The 19,790-nt window shown below is 43.4% G+C and overlaps 1 protein-coding gene across 1 annotated transcript in view; it reads left to right on the forward strand.

Moving 5' to 3' along the window:
• FSTL4 (follistatin like 4) overlaps positions 1 to 19,790 on the forward strand; it is a 433,157-nt gene that overhangs the window by 35,561 nt on the left and 377,806 nt on the right. Inside the window, exon 2 of the mRNA XM_064521140.1 lies at positions 4,447 to 4,614. The gene's annotated coding sequence lies outside the window, so the exon portion shown is untranslated. The remainder of the gene's footprint in view (positions 1 to 4,446; positions 4,615 to 19,790) is intronic.

The raw sequence follows: 19,790 nt of genomic DNA on the forward strand, positions 1-19,790 counted from the left end.
ATGTAGTTTCCTTCATCATTTTATTGCAGCTGGAGCATGAATCTGTGCTAATAATGTATTTTCAACAGGCTACACGTAGTGTCATCTTCAACTAGAGTATTTGCCAGTGTATATTGTGGAACTGTATCAACTTCCAGTGTTTAAAATATTTCTCCTATTCTGGTGGCTTGTTTAAGGAAAGGAGTCTGGTTGTCAGTTAGGTGATTCAAGGAACCCTTGAAACACTAGAAAATCAAGGTCAAGCTCTGTTTCCAGAGGCAAAACTTCCATTGATTCTTTGAGAGGGTTGAAGCAAAAGGATGTCTTTTTTTTTTTTTTTTTTTTTTTTTTTTTTTTTTTTTTTTTTTTTAAGGCAGTGCGTTTTTCTATGCACTTTAAAAATGGACTCTGCGTTCATACTGGATATCTCAGGCTTGTGGTTGCTTGAGATCCTATTCATTCTTCATGCTGAGTGCTATTGAGAAATAGTCTCCGAAGGCCGCAGCTGCTCCTGGGATCAATAGTTCTGGCACATTTGTCTACAAAGAATAAGTGAATCTCAACATAAGTACTTCGGAGTATCGGTTTCTATATGTTAGCAGAAAGAGAAGGCAGTAAGTTTGTACATGAGGTTAATCTGAAGTTACTACCTTGCGCGTCTGTTTAATTGTGAGTTGTGAGCAACGAGCTGGAGGTTCATTTAGTTGCTAGTGGGAAATAAGGACTCTCAGCTACCTCTAGTGGGCACTTGAGCCCCGATGTTTCAGGTGCGAGGGTGGTTTGTCAGACAGGCTGCCCACGGCACAGCAGGTAGGAAATCCAGAAGGCAAAACGACGGAAGGGACCCGGTAGTGCGACGCTTTCCTGGGGCCGCCGGTTCCCGGCGGTGCTGCAAGACCTTGGGGAGAGACGGCCCCGGCCGCGTTGCCTCGCGGGGAGTGCTTGCAAAGGCAGAAACATGCAGCTGGGCCCAGTTCTGGTAGTATCTGTAATGAAAACTTCTCTAACAACCAAAAGGATGAGTGTATGCATTTTAGAAAAGTCTATATGTGGTTATGTTTCCCTGTATTTACAGTGGAATTAGAATATATTTTGAGTAAATACATGAGCTAGAGACACTATATTGTTAACTACTCTCATAGCTAATAAACTGATCATTGATCTTCAGTCAACATCTATGTTCAAAATCTGCTCACTGGGTGAATATTTGCACGTATTTCCAAGCTGAAGGTTCCTGATACAGTAATAACAGATCTGAGCCAGTCACTTAAACTTTAAAAAGTATTATTATTATCATACTGTTCTCTTAAGGAGAGTGTTTTCAAGGACTGGTCTGGAATTTCCTATGCAAATATTAAGAGCAAAACGAAACTTTTGCAAATTCTACTAAATGGGACAGGCAGAGTCTGGGTGGACTCCCTTGTGCAAGCTGTGTTTCAAGTACTCTGCCCTGTGAACCAGTCACCGTGAGGAAGCCTAGCCGGGTCCTCAGTGCCCTGCAGTCCTCCCGACCGAACTGACACGGGGCTGGTGAGAGACACGATCCCGGAAAACCTCATCCAGGCCGAGCCCCCGGAGTGCAGCGGAGAGCGTGGGGATGCAGGGTGTCACCCACGGTGGCTCAGGCGAAGCTGCAGCAGCTCAGGGAGGCAGCGGGGGGAAGACGAGAGCAATGAAGTGCCGGAGTGATGCTTATCAGATGCTCCTGTCTTACCAGAAACGTGGTGGAGCTTTTTCAGAAAATGCGCACATATATGTATGTATACGCATGCATTTCTTTAACATATAATCTTACTCTATTCTACTTTGAATTTGAAGTGGAGAAGGTGGCTTTTCTCCCTCTGAGTATCCTTTTCCATCACTTGGTACCAAGTTTGCCCCATTTGGGGGACTATCCAATACCTGTATAGTTATTCCTGTCTGTGTATATATAAATGTATGCTGGAGACCACAACTTTCATTCAGACAGCTTATGCTATAACTCAGTAACAACCCCGTTTTGAGATGGCCATTTTTTTCGAATCCCAGAAAAATTTTGAGCTAAGGTATTGTCTGAAACCCAGCATTTCTTTTATCTGAAAGAAACAGCTCATTCCTCCCTGTTACAGATTCTTTTCCCTCTCAAGGACATCTAGGATATACAGTGTCTTGTGCATACGCTACTGTGTCATTAAGGTGTCTCTTTTCAGTAAGATGTTACTGTGCTTGAAATCTCCTGATGAGGTCTTCTGGTGACAAATTTACTCCTGCGTGAATTATTCCGCCTGATTCAGATAAAAATATTATTCCTTTTGAATGATATTTATGATTTGGAAAATGAAATTCAGAGGGAAGCAGTCAGGGCTCTCCCACCCCACCCCAGTATTGCTTTCCATGCTGTGCCTCTGAGTGTTTTTTGGGTACAAGTAAAGACAATCTATTACTAGGAAACAGGGTGTATTTTATGACCTGTTGTAACTCATCTGTAGCTCTGTCAGAGCATCCATCTCTACTGAGCTTTTTCCTCTATCTGCCTTAGCAAAGGGAGTTCAGCTAAAATAATAGGCTTGAAAGCTCTCTAATATGAATCCTGTCAGTAAAAAATTTCTCCTCTCTCCCCTTAGGGTTTTTATGTGTTGGTTTCCCTTGAGATGCTTTCTAATGTTTGAGTTATTTCCCTTCCTTAATTTTATGAGATTTCTTCTATGTGAATAAACTTCAGGTTTAAGACTACAGCCGTTCATGCTGACTGTAAGTCCTAAAGAAGCTCAAGAGAAAGGAAATGCCTTTTTCTGAAGATAAGTGACACATTACTTAATTTTCTCTTGTTATGTTTGTGTCATATCCAGTGGGGCTGGTTACAGGTGTCCATGTTGTATCTCTTGGTCTCTTCATGTAGTTAGACTAGGAGGTGTTTTAATACCCCAGTTACAAAGAGATTTTTGGTGGCACTAGCTGACAAATGAGAAAATTAACCTGGAAGACAGCTGTTGGAGCCAGCACCTTCCTTCCACTTGTTCCGGTGCGAAATTTGACTTAGCTTTGATAGGCTTCTTTTGAGACAAAACTTTAAATGAGCTACTGACTGCAAAAGATTTTTTATCGGGGATCTATTTGTGAGCAGTTTAGGCCTGCGTATGTAGGCGGCTGGTGGTGCCTGTTTGTGTTCCGCTAATTAGGCAAGAATGTCTTTATGGCAGTGTTAAAGTAACACCTGCAGGATGCTGTAAGCAAGTAAGGGTTGATCTTGCTTTTGTGGCAAAAAAGATCTGTGCGCGAGGGGATGTTTTTATGTCTGCAACAACCAGAAGTGTGGCAATTTCCCTGGAAGAAAGTTAAAATAATCAAATTATTTCACAGCTGTACTTCTTTGTGTGTGCATCTTTCTGGTTTTGGGATGTTTGCTGCTGGTGCTGTCGAGGCTATATAACAGAATTAATGTGCAAAAGTGGCTTAAACAGAGAGGGCAATTCACAGATGTTTAAAACTGACCCTTCAGTGAGGGGAACCATCTTTGTTCTCTGCAATTTGGTGAATACTATGACTTTCATAATTTCCTCGGTTCATCAGCCATTCCTCTTTCTCTGGGCCTTAGATAAATAGTTTTTAATGGAATTTAAGATATAAGGTTTAGGTATGTTGCACACCATTTTCTTTTTTTCTGAATGTTTAGTGTCTGTGAGCACTGACAGGTATCTCCAGATGAAGATAATCACAATGATAGGTATCTCCCAATGAAGATGACCACAATTCACCCAAGTACTTTAAAACTGTTTTGAAACATTTTGTTTGAAAGTGGGGCTTTAGTCTGAGTTATTTAGGTACTTCTGAGAACTTTCTGTTGCCCAGTAGTTCAAATACAAAACGGGTAATCAAATAAAGTTTTGTTTCCAAAATGATCCAGGTGATTCTGGTTTACTAAGACCATGGTCTATAGTGGAATGAATTTGCATTGAATGAATGCTATTGAGCTCTTCTAGAGCTGAAAGCAAAGGCAATAATGTGAGGAAAAAACAAGTATTAAAACCTAAAAATGTTAACTTTATCAGCATAGGAGTTCCTAAAGCATTGTTTCAAAATGGAGTGGGACAAAAAGAAAGTAAAAAGATAGCAGCAAGTTATATAATCTCTTCTACTTTTCTGAATCAGATGGGGCCAGTCTCTCTTCTCCATTTGTACTCCTCTAGGCATTTGCTCAAATTTTACTTGGCCATCTCCAACTGTTTTGTTTTCCTATTTCACCTCAGGCTTCCCAGGAAACCTTGCTTCTCCCTCCCCCAAAGGTCAAAAACTCTACAGCTCAGTAAGGCTGATTTTGTTACTTGGACTCATGCTCCATTAACACAATCCATAGGTTATTTCTAATCCCTGGAATTGATTTATTTAATCCTTGTACATGCCATTTGTTACACTTTATTCTCAGCGTTTATTCACAGCACAAACAGATGGTCAACGAAACCAATTAACCTTTCCCGATCTCCCTTTCAGGCTTTCCACGTCTTTCGAATCTGTGGACAAATGAACAAAAACTATCAGGAGACTTCGTGCTGGAGCGTGATGGATAGGAAGGCTGGCTGGCACACGTGCAGCGCTCAAGCCGACCGCAGACCCCCCGGACTCGAGCACCGGAGGTGAACGCTGTTGTTGACAAAACAGGTAAGGAGAAAAGAAGTGCCAAGAAATGGCCTGATGTATATGTGTGTGTGTTTAATGCTGTTGAGGGTTGGAAGAGAGAACAGCTCAACCTTATTCCTTGTTTCGTAGGATTTGCAAGATGTGAGGAATATGTATTTTAAGGCTAAATGATAGGTTTTATTGTAAAGGTGCTTTTCAGTCGTCAAAGCTTTCACTGTGTCACATGGAATTAAAGTCTGTTTTATTAGCTGTAAATGTAATATATGCATAATTATAAATTGCATCCCTACTGTTCATTAATAAATGAGGAGACAGAGCGTGTAAATTTAGAGCAGTCTGTTGTGAACTTTTATGGTAAAACTGTAAATAAATACTGAGGTGGATCCTATCTCAATCCAGTTAACCACATGACAGAAGTTCAACAGCATTGGTGTAGTACAAACCATTGTTAGATTGTTTCATAGCCAATTAGTTATTGTCAGAGTATGTGGCCTGGCAGACAGATGCATTTATGCTTTTAACCTGAAGAAAATGAGCTAAAGCAACTTAGTGGAGTGCAGATAGACCATGTCAGAGTTCAGAAGGGTATCTCGGATGAGACTTTCTTTAGTTTCCACATGCTTACCTGGTCCTACCTACCAGACACCATATTGTGTGAAGAGATGCATTTATTTTATCTAAAACAGTTATGTCTGTGTAATGACTAGAGTGAAATCCTGATGTTTCTTACTAGCCTAATGCTACGTGTGTCTCAAGCAGTTTCTGTACATGCTAAGCAGACCTGTTTCTCACTGTAATTCTTCTGGTCTTAGTGAAAACCATGCAGTGTGTCCCTATCTGAATAACAGCCCTTGCGAATCCTTCCCCTCTGAATAGCCTTAACCTTTTGGAAAGTTTATTCAGGCTTTGAGGGTTTTGCCAGCAATATGCATGTGCTAGCCCTTTGTCTTCCTACTGATCCTTCCCTGTGCTTAGGCTAGTCAGGGTTATTTAAGCTAGGAAATAGAAAGCCAAAGGTATTTCTCTTTAAACTGTGAGCATGGCAAAGAAGTCATCCTAGGTATGTGCTCCAACAGTGTAGACTTCTGTGTTGATCCAGTCCCCCTGTAGCTCTGTTAGCAGGCAGGGACCACAGGCTGCAATTACCCATGCTGCCCAGTTCTTTGCTCGGATTTGTGCGAAGATAAATGCATGGCATTGAGGGCTGGGTCAGCTTTGCATCGTGGCACACACCAAAGATCAAACTTGGGATCCTCTTCTTGGAAGAAAGTGGTATTTGTGTCTACAGCTAAAATGAGCTTCCCAGCTGCTCTTGGAGCCCGTGCAGCACAGAGGCAGTTCCACTCAGAAGAGCAAAGTGGGAGGCAGGCAGTACAGATGCCAAGATTTTCACCAGGACAGTTAGTTTGGACCAATTTGCAGAGGCTATTAGTTTGGCCAGAGGCACTGCATAGCTAACACAGTAGAGTTATTTCAGCGTGTTACAGACTTGAATCAGTGCAGGTGAATGGCGCGAAAGGTCTCGTTGCCAGATGGGAAGTTGTATTTATTAATTCTATAAGATTTTTCCTTTGTTTCTTCCATTTGTTGGAAAAGATGGAGCTCTGTAGGGATAGCTGATGAAAACATTCCTTCTTCCTTCCAGCCCTGCACTTTGGTGTTTGGATATGCATCAGAGCTCCGTGGCTTGGGCTCAGGCTGAAACAGGCCTGAACCAAAAAAACCTGAATTCTTCTCTACTGATGTGCATGGCATAATTACTGGCACGAGAACTCTACATCTTGGACCCACCTCTAGTTATGGCAGGAAAGAAGCAAAAATAAGAGTAGACATGACTATTTTCTGGAAATCTGAGTCTGATCTCTTTTGTACAGAATCCACTTCTTGAAAATACATTTTTGCTACATTTTCAAGTGGAAACAACAGACTCTTATGTCTGGCCGAATCTTAGCAGTATTATGTAGAAAGAATCTTTTATAACAGAAGTGAACATATGAGGACTTCTTGCAATGCTTTCTTAAAGCTCTTAAGGCTGTGCTCCCTTCCTCAGCAGGCAGCCGTTCAGCAATGAGTTGAATTCAACCAGAAGAAGTTTGCGCCCAGACTCTGTGATCCTTTGAAGGCACCTTCCCTTTCTGGATCTTCCAAAGCCTGGCATTTTCTGAAGTGAAGATTATTCCAATTAAAATATCAGTGTTCTGCCTATATGCCCAAATAGAGATGATACTGCAGTTTTCACAAATGTAAAAAATATCGTCTGAGAAGGAATTCTTAAACTCTTCATCATGTATGGTAAAAGCAGACTAGGAAATACTACCTAGGACAGTAATGGTTACTGGTACTTATGAAACAAGCTAGAGATCCATCCAACCTTTGTGACCATAGGAAAATAGAGCATGTTCGAAATTGCCATGCTCATCTTTGCAGAAAAGCATGGGAATAGTGTGCAAATATGTCAGGAGAGATATTACACTAATAATAATCTTTTTATTTCTAATCTCCAGCTGCACCCCCCCAAAATTGCTGTCTTCCCAGGGTATACTGAATTTGGCTTGAGATCTGCACTGTGCATTTATCACAGCAGTGGTTACTGGCCTGTAATTTGATGTCTGTACCAACACCTTCTCTTAGTAATGGAGGAGGAAGTTTTCGGAGTTATCACAGTAATCAGGGGGTAAAGGGTCACACGAAATGGGAGAGGCATCAAAGGTTCGCTCCTCTCGCAGGAGAGGCCGACGAGGGTAATATTAACCTTTCTCTGGTCATGTGCAATATGAAAGCGCTTTCCCCTCTGTAGTAAAGACTTGTCAGCAGCAGAAAGATTGGTTTGAGCTGCATTTGTTATTGTTAGGGTTTTACACTGAAGGCCCTAGGTGAGGGTTTTTTTGGTTTGCTTGTGTTTTTTTTAAATAAAAAAAGCTTCTCTTTGGAAAGAACCGTTTGGATGGCCTGCTTGTGTGATATCCTGCTTCAGGGCTTTCATATGCAACGCCTGTGTTTTGTGGGGGATGAAGAGAAGTTACTAGCCTATGTGCATGCTGTTTAAAATGGGAATAAAGCTCCCTCTCTTTCAAACAGGAGGGCATTTATGGCTGATGAAATATTTCATTCACCAAACCTTAAAAAAAAGTCAGGGATTTAAGTCTAATTTTGAACTTGACATTCTCTGATTAAAATTTAAAATTTAATAGAGCTCTGTATGTGTCCAGCTATGGGGGAAGTAGTATCTCACTTCCAGCTGGTTGCTCCATCTGTTAAAGCTTCTCTGTGTAACCAGGGTGGCTGGCTGGAAGCCTACGTGGAGGAGGTCGAGGAGGGGGCTGTTTGCAGAAGCGGGGTCCCGAGGCCCTCGTCGCTCCGAGCGTTTTGCAGCTCTCCTGCCCGTCGCACGCAGTTTGCTAAAATGGGGCTGTTGCTGTGTGCCCGTCCCAGTGTGTGCTTCTGGTTTGCACAGTCTTGCCTTACAAATACAGATGCCAGCGGTGTTTAGAAAAGTCCCAAGCCATCCTCTGCGGGCCAGATTCTGCTCTACCTTTACTCGCCTTGCAATACAGTGATACCAGACAGTTTTGGGTGTGTTAGAGGCTCTTTTGGCATGAACGGCTATTTAATGCAGCACCAACCAAGCCCAAGGTATAATGCGAGCAGCTCGAGAACAAATGATACCAGCCAGAAAAGTCTCCTCAGCAGACTGGGTCCCATCGGGGCTCAGTGCCACAACATGGTTGTGCACGAGAATTTAGGGGTGCTGAAGGGCATTGCCCAGAGACCTGCAGTCCCGGTGTTCGGTGGTGGGCTCTTGGTGGTGGTCCTGCGTGGACGGTGAGAAGTGTTGTCGGTGAGCTGCTGCTTTGACAGAGGTTCCTTAGGGCAAAGCTTTTGTTTATTTACTTATTTTAAGTGCGTGTTGGTATACCTCTGGTTCAGAGAAAACTGAAAGACGGTGATGTTTATTTGCTCTCCGCTTGCTGATTCTCCCACCTGTTTTTATTATTTGCATAGTAAATGCCACCATACAGCGGCAGTATGCATCTGCATATCAGTACTCTTGTTGAAAGCGTACATCAAGTATATCTTTAAGACATCTTTAAGGCATTGCCCCCACTAAAAGAGATTGTATGGGGTCTTCTGGTTGGGTTTGGCAGTCTGTGTATGTAGTCGCTGAAAAGAGAGGTAAACTGACCTTTAATTCATGTTGGAAAATTTGTGGTGGACAGATCATATATAAAACCTCATCTTGTCCTGCTGAAGTAGAAGGGAGACTCTGCTGAAGAGAAGGGCTAAGCTGGGGTGGTGGATGCTCGGGCGCAGATCTCCTCCGTATAACCAGCGGTGTCTCCTGAAGGCCCCTGCCAGCGTGTGGGCTGCTCTCCAAAAGAGCCCAATCTTCAGAAACGTGTGGCTCCACCCGGGCGCCTACACGAGTAGTCTGGAGTTTCTTGCCCAAAACTGATCCGGAGAGTCTAACAGCCCAGCCGAAGCCTCACTGCAGAGCAGTTTTACATACCCAGCTTCAGGTGCTGTGGTTTATTTTGTTGATTTTGGCAAGTATTTGAATTTCAGTTTGAGCTTAACCACGTGTTGAACTGTGCTTTGAATCATTTGGAGCTGATGGTAGTTGGCCTCTTGTAGGGTCAAGTTCCTAATTTGCTAGAAATACAAAGCCGCAAAAGTGAATGTGTTTTCTAGTTGTACGCTCATGCAGAGCGAGTACTTTGGATTCTCAGGAATTTGTAGCTGTATTTAAGAAAAAAATCAGATCTTATAAAAGTACTAATTTTGCAGCAAAGCCTGGAAGCACTTTTCTTCTCTACCATTTGCTCATATTCTTTTAATGAACATATTTATCTTGTTAAAATGAAATATGTAATATAGATTTTAAGCTCACAGGAATTGCCATATTTCACTTCAGATGTGTTTTTTAAATTGTGTTCAGTAGCGGACAAGTAGCTATTGTGTGCGAGACACTCTTGCTTTCCATGGAAATGATCTGTAGGCTCATACGCATACATTGGGACACCAGGATGAAATTGTTTGTTTGCACTGAAGTTATCTTGAGAATTGATTTTATACGCTGACAGCCTGAATTCTCTCATAGGTGCTTTGCAAATACTTTCATGATCTTCAGCTCTGAATTTAAAACATATGAAATAGCGATAGTGTGGTCTGGTTGTACTTTGTTATAAAGCAAGTTACCACCACGATGGTGATGTGAATTCTGGTGTCCTTCAGAAACCCCTCAGTGCCTGTGAGCAGGCTTTCTCCTGTGTCAGTCTAAGAAGGAAAACGATAGCTCAGTTTGTGGATAAGATGGGCTGGGTGGCTGTAGAGGCAGCGGCACTGGAAGCTGGTCACGCGTTCAGCTCGAAGTCTGCAAGAATTAACTTTGAGTTCCACAAAAAATGAAGCTTGTGGTTTATCCACAGGTGAGTAGTTGACTTTGATTGCAAATAGTTTTGCCAGCATGGAGTTTCAGGATTCCTGATGCTGTGACCTAGGACTTGCCATGGGTCAGGTAAATGATATAAGCAAAAGTTAAATGTCTCTTAGGTGTTTGGGAAGTATGTTTAAGTACCAAGCCAAAAATGCCCTGTTGTATCCAATAAAGGTGAACTCTGCCTCCTTTATGAGCAGCTTTCTAACTGTAAAATAAAAAAAAAAAAATAAAAAAAAAACAGCAACAAAAACCTGCCAGAGAATAAAGACAATGTGGTTTCAGGGATATTTTGTACCTGTCTTTCCTGTGCATTCAGGGAAAAAAAAGTCCTCCTTCCCTGGTGCATGCTGTTAAGGCAGGATTCTGGGCGTCGTTTGTGCAAGTTAAACCGAGCAGCACTTCAAGCTGAGAAATAACGTTATAGTGCTAGAATATTTTTGTAAATAGAAGAAATCTGTAAGTGAAACCAAATTTAGGTTCAGACAGTAAAGTTAATTCTCTTCATGAGCAGTTTCTTGCAGGAGTTAATTATGTTTTAAAGTGATGATTGATTATCCTGATGTGGTTGAAACCATTGCAATTAAATGCAAGATGAAAAGTCAGAATGGAGTGGTATTAATATGCAAAATGTTCAGATAACTTTTTCAGCTCCCTCCTGAAGTGTTGCTACACCTGCATGTGTTTAGCTCCTTTTTTTAGAGTAGGTAATTAGCAAGCACTTGGCTTGACACAAACAGGTACTGTTTTATGTGATGGCAGTTGTTTCAGTATTGATATATTTCTGCTTGCATTTAATGTTCTTGGATTAAACCTAAGCTGCACAGCAGTGTTACAGTGACTCTACAGCAAGCTACATTTTTTCTCTATATTTTTACCCATTTGGATTTGTGGATTTGTAGCTATTGATTTGTAGGAAAAATAAGTATTTCAGGAAGCAACTCCTTAAATTGAGAGTTGGTGTCTGTTCTCCGTGTTTTAAATCAGACATGAATAGCGATGTGGAAAATTCTCCTGCTCGCTCTTTGATTTACAAGTGAAGGAGAGTTAAAATCATCTAAATGTTTGAAACCAGCTCATCTTTTATCACAAGGTATCTCCCCATAAAGAAATATGGTTTACAATGCTCAAGGTAGTGAGACAGGTAAGTTGTCACACTTTCAGTGACTTCATCAGAGAGGTAGATCAGTTTTTGCCAGGTGAGAATATTGCTAATACGTTTGCCAAGTCCGACACGGGGCTCGATTAACGCACATGAGAGTTCTCGAAAAATCCGGTGGTGTGACCACGAGATGCACAATCACTTCTATTTTTATCTGTTGAAAGATTTGCTAATTGTTCTGCCTAATGGGGCTTTGTAGGGTCTGGAGAAGCAGCCTAATTTCCTGCTTCGTGGTTTTTTCTCTCTCTTGTTTTGTTTCTTTTTTTTCTTACTGTCAAAAATTCCCCAAACATCCATTAGTTTCATTTGCTATATAGACAATGAATTAATTTCCTATTTTTTCCCTGTCATTGTGCTCACTGCAGATTTAATTAACAATAAATAATCTCTCAGCATTTTTGCTGCCTGTTACTTCTCGTTTTTTTCTCACAAAGGGTGTCCACTCCTAAATCCTTTACTGGGTCCCAAAATGACCTTTGGGAGTGACAGGCTTTCAGGTCTGCTTCTCTCTCGCTTGGGAAAAGGCCGTAAACACAGCGCGGGAACACTGCAGTCGAATCAATAGTCATTGCACCTGCTGGCTTGGGAGTCTGAACAGCTACAGTGCCAAACGTATGCATCCGTTAGTTAACAGCTACTCCCATAAGCGCTACCTCACGGTAAAACTATATAAATGCCAACGTGATTTATGGTTTTCTATTGCACGGCTCCCAGTCAGATAATTTTTCAGTGTCCACTTTTCTGCAGTACTGCGTAAAATAGAATTAAAATTTAGAATTCGGTGGGATCCTTCACTTTGGAAAATGACTTATTTTGGGCAGCGGACAGCAGGGGCGTAGAGGGACGTCAGCCGCCGGTTAGCAGTGCGGCGTGCTGTCGCCAGGCTGCTGTTAGTCGTGGCAGGTTTTAGGATGCTGCTCAGCAGGGCTGAACTGGGACGTTGCCCAGAGCATCCCAGCAGCTCTGGGAAGAGCAGATCTCGTGGCGGGATAGGTGCAGACGGAGCAGCCCTTCGAGGAAAGGGTTTTACGGGAAGGGTTCTAGCAAAATCCTAATCCGACAGATTTCTCCAACCAGGGACTGGCAGGTAATGTTAGATCTGTAAACTTGGGGAAGGGGGGGGACCCCAAGACAAAAAGAGCCCCTGCCCCCAAACTGTGCCCGGTTCCAGGGAGCTTGGGTCCTCCAGCCTGCGTCTGCAAAGAGTAAGCTCCTGGTTTCGCCGTCCTGAAGCCTGTGCTCCACTGCCGAAGTGGCCCCTGCAGCTCCAGAAGTCAAAAGGCACAAGTAAAGTGGCCTGGGCATATTTAGTAAGTACCCGGTTGTTAGGACAGGAGCAAATGTTGGATATCTTTCGTGGCACTTCCTCGGGTGGAGTCTCCTATGCCTGGCTGTTTCAGGCCGACGTAGCAGCCCCCAGCAAAAGGAGAGGTGCAGCAGGCAACATCTCATGTTCCCACCTGCCTCTTTCACCAAGCACAGTGATGTGCAGCGGTAGCTGAGCGGGCTTGGATGGGGGAGGCTGTTGGCGGTGCGGTGTCCCCAGTGGGGATTCACGTGGGAGGAAGGGGATCGGGCTCGGTTTGTGCAGCTGCCCACGGTCCCTTCCTTCTCCTGCTTCTGTCTGCCCAATACATCTGCGCTGCTTGCACGTGCCCCAGCTGGATGGGAGGGTATGCCACCAGTAGGGAAAGGTGGAAGGACGGTATGTGTTTTACTAGGAAGTCTTTGCTGCTATGGCACTTCATTTGTGACAAGGATGCCGAGCGCCTGCTGGCTGCCAGCAAGTCAATTGATGGTTATTCTGTAGTGAAGCTCTGAGGTTTTCCTGGTGGGAACTTTCTCAGCATGTCCTGTGGTGAAACTCCATCTTGCGTGGTTTTGCTCACAGTCTGGTTTCTGAGATTTTTGTTATAACAGAACCCTGACTTTTCTGAATATTTGATTAATGAAAATTGGCCTTTTGCATGGGTGCACAGTGCAATATTCTATAGTGTGCGTTAGGCACTGCAGTGAACCCAGCAATTCTTCTCCAGAGGTAGAGATTATGCAGCACAGTGATAAAGGATGAAAGGTGATATGAAGCTCATAAGAGAGGAATGGGAGAAAAAGAAAAACCCATAGGTAAGTGTCTCTGGGTTTTACAGCTTCCTAATATAGCAGCTACGTTCCAACAACTTAACTTCTGTGGGGTTTCTGATACACATCTGCAGCAGAAGCAACCACCTAAACACCAGATTGAATAATACAAATTTGCCCTTAGGATAAACCTGGAATTTATTTACCTTCATAAGCATTTAGTGTTCTACAGATGAAAACCCACTGGAGAGCTGTGTGGTGGTATTGTAGCAGGCAAGTGGAAGGTTCCCGATGCAGCTGCATCTGATAGGTATCCTTTCACTGTCCCTCTGCCTCCTTAGAAAGCAGGAAAATGCCTGGCTTGGATAAAATACGTATATAAATCAGTACCAATGTGTGCAATATTTATGGTGCTAATTTGTAGTGTTGGATTTGTCTCCTGCCTAGTGAGAGGGAGAGAGATTTTTCTGATGCCCTCAATGACTGCTGCTTCCCTGGTTTATATCACTTGTTGTCATTTTTTTTATATCATTTGAAAGGCTATGTGTGAAAGTGGACTTTGTAACAACATGTTATAGTGCGGTTAAAAATAACTTTGGTTGGTGTCCAGATTTTCTCCTCTCTAGAGGAACAGAGCGCTTTCTCTCAGAGAGCTGGTTAATTGGGCCTCTGTCTAAAGGGATAAGTTCATCTGAAGATTTAAAACGAATGCTGTGAAGGGCTCGGCAAGCCAGAATATAAAATAGGATAAAAGTAGGATAAAAATTTCTAAACTGTTCAGGTTGTTCCTGGAAAGAGCTTCATAAAATAAATAACCTTCTCCTAAGAAATGTGTTTTCCTTTGTGCTTTGGAGAATTACAACCAAAACTCCTGCAGTTCTTTTGTTTTTGTTTTTCATCTTTGAAAATTTGTAGTCCAAGTTTTCTCTTCTCTCTTTGTGAAGTCAAAGAGCAATTTTCTTGAAAAGCTGCGGTTTTGCTAGTCGTTGGGGAGGGAGGGTGCGTTCAAGGTTGGGTGACTGGAATGAGGGGCGGGAGAGCTGGAAATTGTAGGCTCTCGTCTAACCTTTGCCACCAGCTTGTCTTCATATACTGTGTTTGAGTAGCACTTCACAAAAATGGTCTAGTTCTGCTCTGCGGTGTTTAGGAGCTGGGTAAATATCACTGCTCTCTTTACAGGTGTGGGGGGGCAGGTTAAATTATCTTCCACATAACAAGCCCAGTATTGGCGCATTTGACAACTTTTCCACATAGCATCTTTTTACAGACAAAACGGGACTGGATTTAGGTGAACCTAGAGCTCAGGGTCTCTACACGCTTTGGGAAATGTTGCTCTGCTGATGCAGCATTTCCCCCCTTGCTTGTGGATGCTCCTTCAGTAGGAGCAGGGAGATTTGAAGCATAATGACAAAAAGTTATGCTGGTACCAGTTCTGATGGGCACGGGGCAAGGTTGGAGGGTCGGGGGTTGAAGGAAGGCCATCCAACCTGTATTGCTCATGCTGCAATTTTAAGACAGCTGCAAGCGAGCTTTGATTTTTAAATAACCCTGGACAAATCAACACCTGAAAACCTGGGTTATGTTCAGATCTTGTTCTTTGAGATAAAATTCCTGAGGCCAGCAAGATAACACAACTACTAAGATATTATCAGGTTAAACTGTTTTACCTTGAACCTTGAGTATGAATTATTCAAGCCTTTCCTCATTAGTATTCATCTGTATAACCTTAGTTGTCACTCATCAAAGGTTACGTTCTCCATCGCTGCCCAATTGTTCTTGTCTCTCTAGACCTCCCACACCCTTGGTTTTTTAATAAGCACTTAATTACAGGGGCACAATTTGAGGGTGCCTCTTCTCCTGTCCAACTCTTGCCAGAGATGGAGCTTTTTATTTTTCATCTAGGCCTTCTAACTGCCAAGCCAGCAGAAATACAAACTTTTGTTGTCCAAAAAACCCCCATTAAGTAGTAGTCTGCTGTAGAGTGCTTGTTTTTTCCCAAGGATATACTCTGTGGCAGATGCCATTGGAAATCAAAAGGTGCAGATAGGAGTACTTTGGTCACATCGGGCCTGGAGAGAGAAATAATCTGGAGGAAGCAGTTAGGGCAGGGTTGGTGGCAAGTAATTGAAGTAGGAGATGATCTGCGAAGATAGGGACAGATGGAGCGTGCAGGTGTTCAGCTGTTGAGTGCTTGGCAGTGAACAGAGAAGACTTGAGACTGTTTTGCTAAGGAGTCACAAGTATTCAGACACAACAGATTTTACTGGTTCATATGTTTTTTTGATTATTTGGAGGCTGTGTTTTTGTGTGTGCTTTAGACATATCAGATCCATAAGAACCCCTTCTTGCAAAGCTACCTGGTGACAAAAAGAGGTCCCTGGGGTAGGTGGGCACACACAGGAGCTTCCCATGGCTTGTCTTTGACCTTCATTGCTCTTGACATGATGAACGGTACCTACCTGTTTTCTTTGCTTTTGGTTTGGGTCTTAGATTCCTTTAAAAAGCATAGTGTGGGTCTAGCAGGAAGGACTTTTGCTCAGTTGCTCCCCAGAGGCTAAGCAAGGTCCATAACATGTTGGAGAAAGCAGGGAAGGGAGAGGGAGCTGGTCAGAAATATGGAGTGTGCCTTGTGCAGCTAAAATGGGGCTTTTAAGAAAAGGTTAGCTAGAAGGGGGAAACCTAATGGGTGTCCCCTGCGTTAGGGAGAGAGACAGCTCAGCTTAATCAGCGGACGCCAGAAAATCTATAGGGAAAGTGCCACAGAAAATTGGGCTCCATAAACTTGTTTTACATGGAACATATTTTCTTTGTCAGGACCAGGAGTTTAAATACGTGCAGATGTTTTGCCTAGCGGTCAAGCCATTAAAACAGCTGGACTCATCTTCCAACAGAGGGAAGTGTTGTTATGCCAGGTAGGGCCTTGCAAAGACATGAGGACAGTAGACAGTAGGACTCCTGGCAGCTGCAGGTACCTGGAGAAAACCCTATGGTCTCATATATCCAAAAGGATAAAGAAAAGCAGTGCTTTCCATCTGCATTGTGTTTCAGCACAGGTAAAAGAGCTGCTTGGTTTCACTCTGAACATAAATTGGATGCAAGTGGTGCTATGTTAATTATAAAATTAAAGCATTTTAAGAAATAATGAATTTACACATGATGACTAACTTGTTCAAAGGTCACTGGCTAAGGACTCTTTTAAAAAATCTATTAAAATTTTAGATCTGTAAGACTATGTGGTCAAATTGCTTGCTAACTCAGGAGCAGGCTTCACTGAGTTATTCAGATTTATTCCTGTGTAAAAGAAGGTACAAGTGGCCTTTTCAATGACTTTTATTTTAACATTTCATTTCACCCCTAAGGTAATAGGTAAGCTGATAATTCAACCTTGATTGCTATTGTGGTGTTGAGACTGAATTTTTTCACTGAACATTATGGATATATAATAAGCAATCTGCTCTGCTACTGGTGGTGTTTTTGTATAGCCTTTTTTGCTTGACTCATCATGTCTGTGTATTTGTGTCCTTGTCTGAAGTATGGCAGGATCATGCAGGGGCTTCTTATGCTTTCTGCTATCAGATCTGTCTCATCTCTAATTTGTGTGTCTCTCCTGCAGTCGCTGTTTTTTTTTTTTTTTTTAAGTCTCTGCTATGGGAGCCCTATTTCTGATCACTCTCTCCCTGTTGAATCTGGATCTGTCTTTATATTTGTTAAAATTGGCAGTAAAACTTTCATCAGTGAAATCAGAAAGTGGAGATGAATTGGAGAGGGGTTTATCCCGTTTGACTTTAGGAACCTACCTGAAGTGTCTAGACTAACACTGAAGACTACCTTCATAGTGAGGTGAGAGAGGAGAAAGCACCGTTTGGACATTGGGTGCACTGAACTGGTGATTACAGGTATTCTAAGATTGCTGAGGCTCTTAATTTAGTGAAATTAGGATGGGCTTGTTTCTGATGATCAGTGCTTGTGAGGAGTCTGAGATCACTTTTGCAATCTACTGCTTGGCTGCACTAACTCCCCGCCAGCCCGGGCCATGCCACTGTTTTCTTCCTCTCCCCACCACGGTGCATCTGTGCCGCGGGGTGGAGAGCAGCGAATGTGCGTGGTCGGAAACCTGGAAACGGGCGGCTCCATTAGGAGAAGTTCAAACCCGCCAAGTCTGAGTGACTTCCAGTTTTTTTTCCAGAATTGGCTGCTATTATCCTTGCTTCTCTGGCTGAATGAACCGACATGATTTTATTAAATTAGCCATTTGTTATGTCTCTTGTACACCACGGAAAGCAATTTCGGAGACTAATGACTGCAAGGCCGCTCACAATAGCAGGTGTGAACTTTCACTGCGGCAGCCAGTCTTGCTGAGGACAGTGTCACCCGCACTGTCACCTAGCAGGCAGAGAGGATGGAGCATTGGCAATGTGCAGCATCTGCCTTCGTGTGACAAGACACCTGAATCCAGGTCAGTAATGTGCTAGTGGGAAGACTTCCCTCTCCTTAGGATCAGCTCCTGCAAGAGATCATATTATTTTCCTGCATCTTACACCCCAGCGCAGTGTAAATGGGCCATTTGTCACTAGGGGAAGGGGATGTGACTGTTCCAGTAGGTCACTGTGTGACTTCGGTTTGCTTCCTTGAACCAAATCTAAAGCAGAGCCTCGGCTAGAGGAAAGTATCCCCCCACCCCCAGTATGACAGAATGATGCTACTGAAGAAAAGAAATAAATTAAAAATGGCTAGGGACCATTTTATAAAAGCAGTAAGGGATTGCCAACTGTGTAGTAAAGTCAGGAAATCTGATCCTCTTAAACAAGAGTTCCTCCTGCAACAGCCTTCCTTCTCGTCCCTCCCTCACCACCTTCCCTTTTTTCCCAAAAGAAGAGGAGGTGGGAGAAGTACGGGCTGCGTTGCAGAGGGGGAGGAAGCGGGTAGTCGGAATCTGTGCTACTGATTCCCGTTTGCTCTAATGTTGAGCTTAGCTCCTCCTCAGTGCAGCTACCATCGCTTTATTGTCGAGTTCTTCAGAGCTCGCAGTAAGGTGGTGTGACTGCTGCATGGCTACCAGCTGCTGCACTGCACTGCATCCCGCTCCCGGGGAGCCGCGTAGCCTCCGCATCCCTCTGTAGTGCCCGTGAGTCAGCTCCTCTATTCCCAGAAGTCTCCGGAGACTGTAACTTGAAAAATGATGCCTTATCTTGGGCCCTGTCTCTGCAAGTAGGTGGAGTTAAGCCGATCCAAATGCCCCCTGTTTTGGAAGGTCATTGGGTTTCCTATCTACTGAAGCACTGGGATATTTATGGGGCACCTTATAGCATTTCTGTCAGGATCCTTTTTTCTAATATATGCATTAGAGCTTTTTGAGCTCGGCGTGCAAGAATGATTATAAAGCCTGCACAATAAATCTGCTCATATTAATTCAATGGCTCTCTTGTGCAAAGCCTTTTTACTGCTCCCAGCACTGAGTAAATGCAAAGCAAAGTCAAAGCACAATGATATTTTGGAACAACTCGTGGATGATGCATACAGCTCAGGAAGCCCCCACAGACAACAACAGAGCCAAATTTCATGAGACGTTAGGCCCTAAAAAATGACTGGGATCTTTCCTATAAGCTAAGGCAGAGGAGTTGATCAGCGCTTCAGGTGGTCTGGTAAGTTGTTTCCAATAGAGGACAGTGTTGCACAGCCGCACTGGCTTCTTCTTAGTTTTACAACTTCAGATTCTGAATCCTAACTAACTGGTTTAAAAATCTTGGCCAAATCCTGAGCTATTGTAAATGGGCCTCGATCTCCTGTTTCTGAAATTCTTGCCGTTGTTGCTGTCTGACACCAAATCCTCCCTGCGGTGGGCATGGTGCTGTGTGCTAGGCTGCCTGGCCTATCTGCCTGTTGATGGTATTTTGCCTTTTTTGATGGGTCCCGTCGTCACCACTGTCTGACAAGGAGGAAGGTCACATTGGAAGGGAAGAGCCCAGAAAAGCTGTTGTGGGTGGCTTTGCAGGTGGTGGTGTTCTGCCCGACCTGAGCTGAGCCTTGATGCCAGGACGTCTGTGTAGCCTGGGCCATTGCACCTCTCCCGTGGGTGAGACAGAGGACAGCTGGAGTACGCTTGTGACCGTTGCATTTGTCCATCGCTATGTTGGTTGTTGGCAAAGGGCTCAGTCCCCTTTGGGAGGTGCTGACCTTCCTCTGGACAGGGGCTAGACTAGATGACCTCTAAAAGTCCCTTCTGACCATAATTATTCTGTGGTTGTATGAGAAAGAACTGCTGGAAGGGAGGGAGTTGCTTGTACTGTGTGCAAGAGAGCTGAGCCGTAGAGGTCAAATTCAGACTTCAGCATAGTTTTCTGCCTTTTTTTTTTTTTTTTTTCTGGTAAGCTCTCTTTGTTTTGTTGCAATAGATCATAGCTGCTTGCATTGAGCTGTTAAAGAGGTGCTGCTGGGTCAGTCCTGTGCCTGCTAGTTGTCTACTAGGGCCAAGAAGTCATTTTTTTCTTGTGTTTTTTTGTTGCTGCCTTCCTCTGAAGCCCT

Source organism: Dromaius novaehollandiae, chromosome 15 (genome assembly GCF_036370855.1).
Source record: "Dromaius novaehollandiae isolate bDroNov1 chromosome 15, bDroNov1.hap1, whole genome shotgun sequence".
NCBI lineage: Eukaryota > Metazoa > Chordata > Aves > Casuariiformes > Dromaiidae > Dromaius > Dromaius novaehollandiae.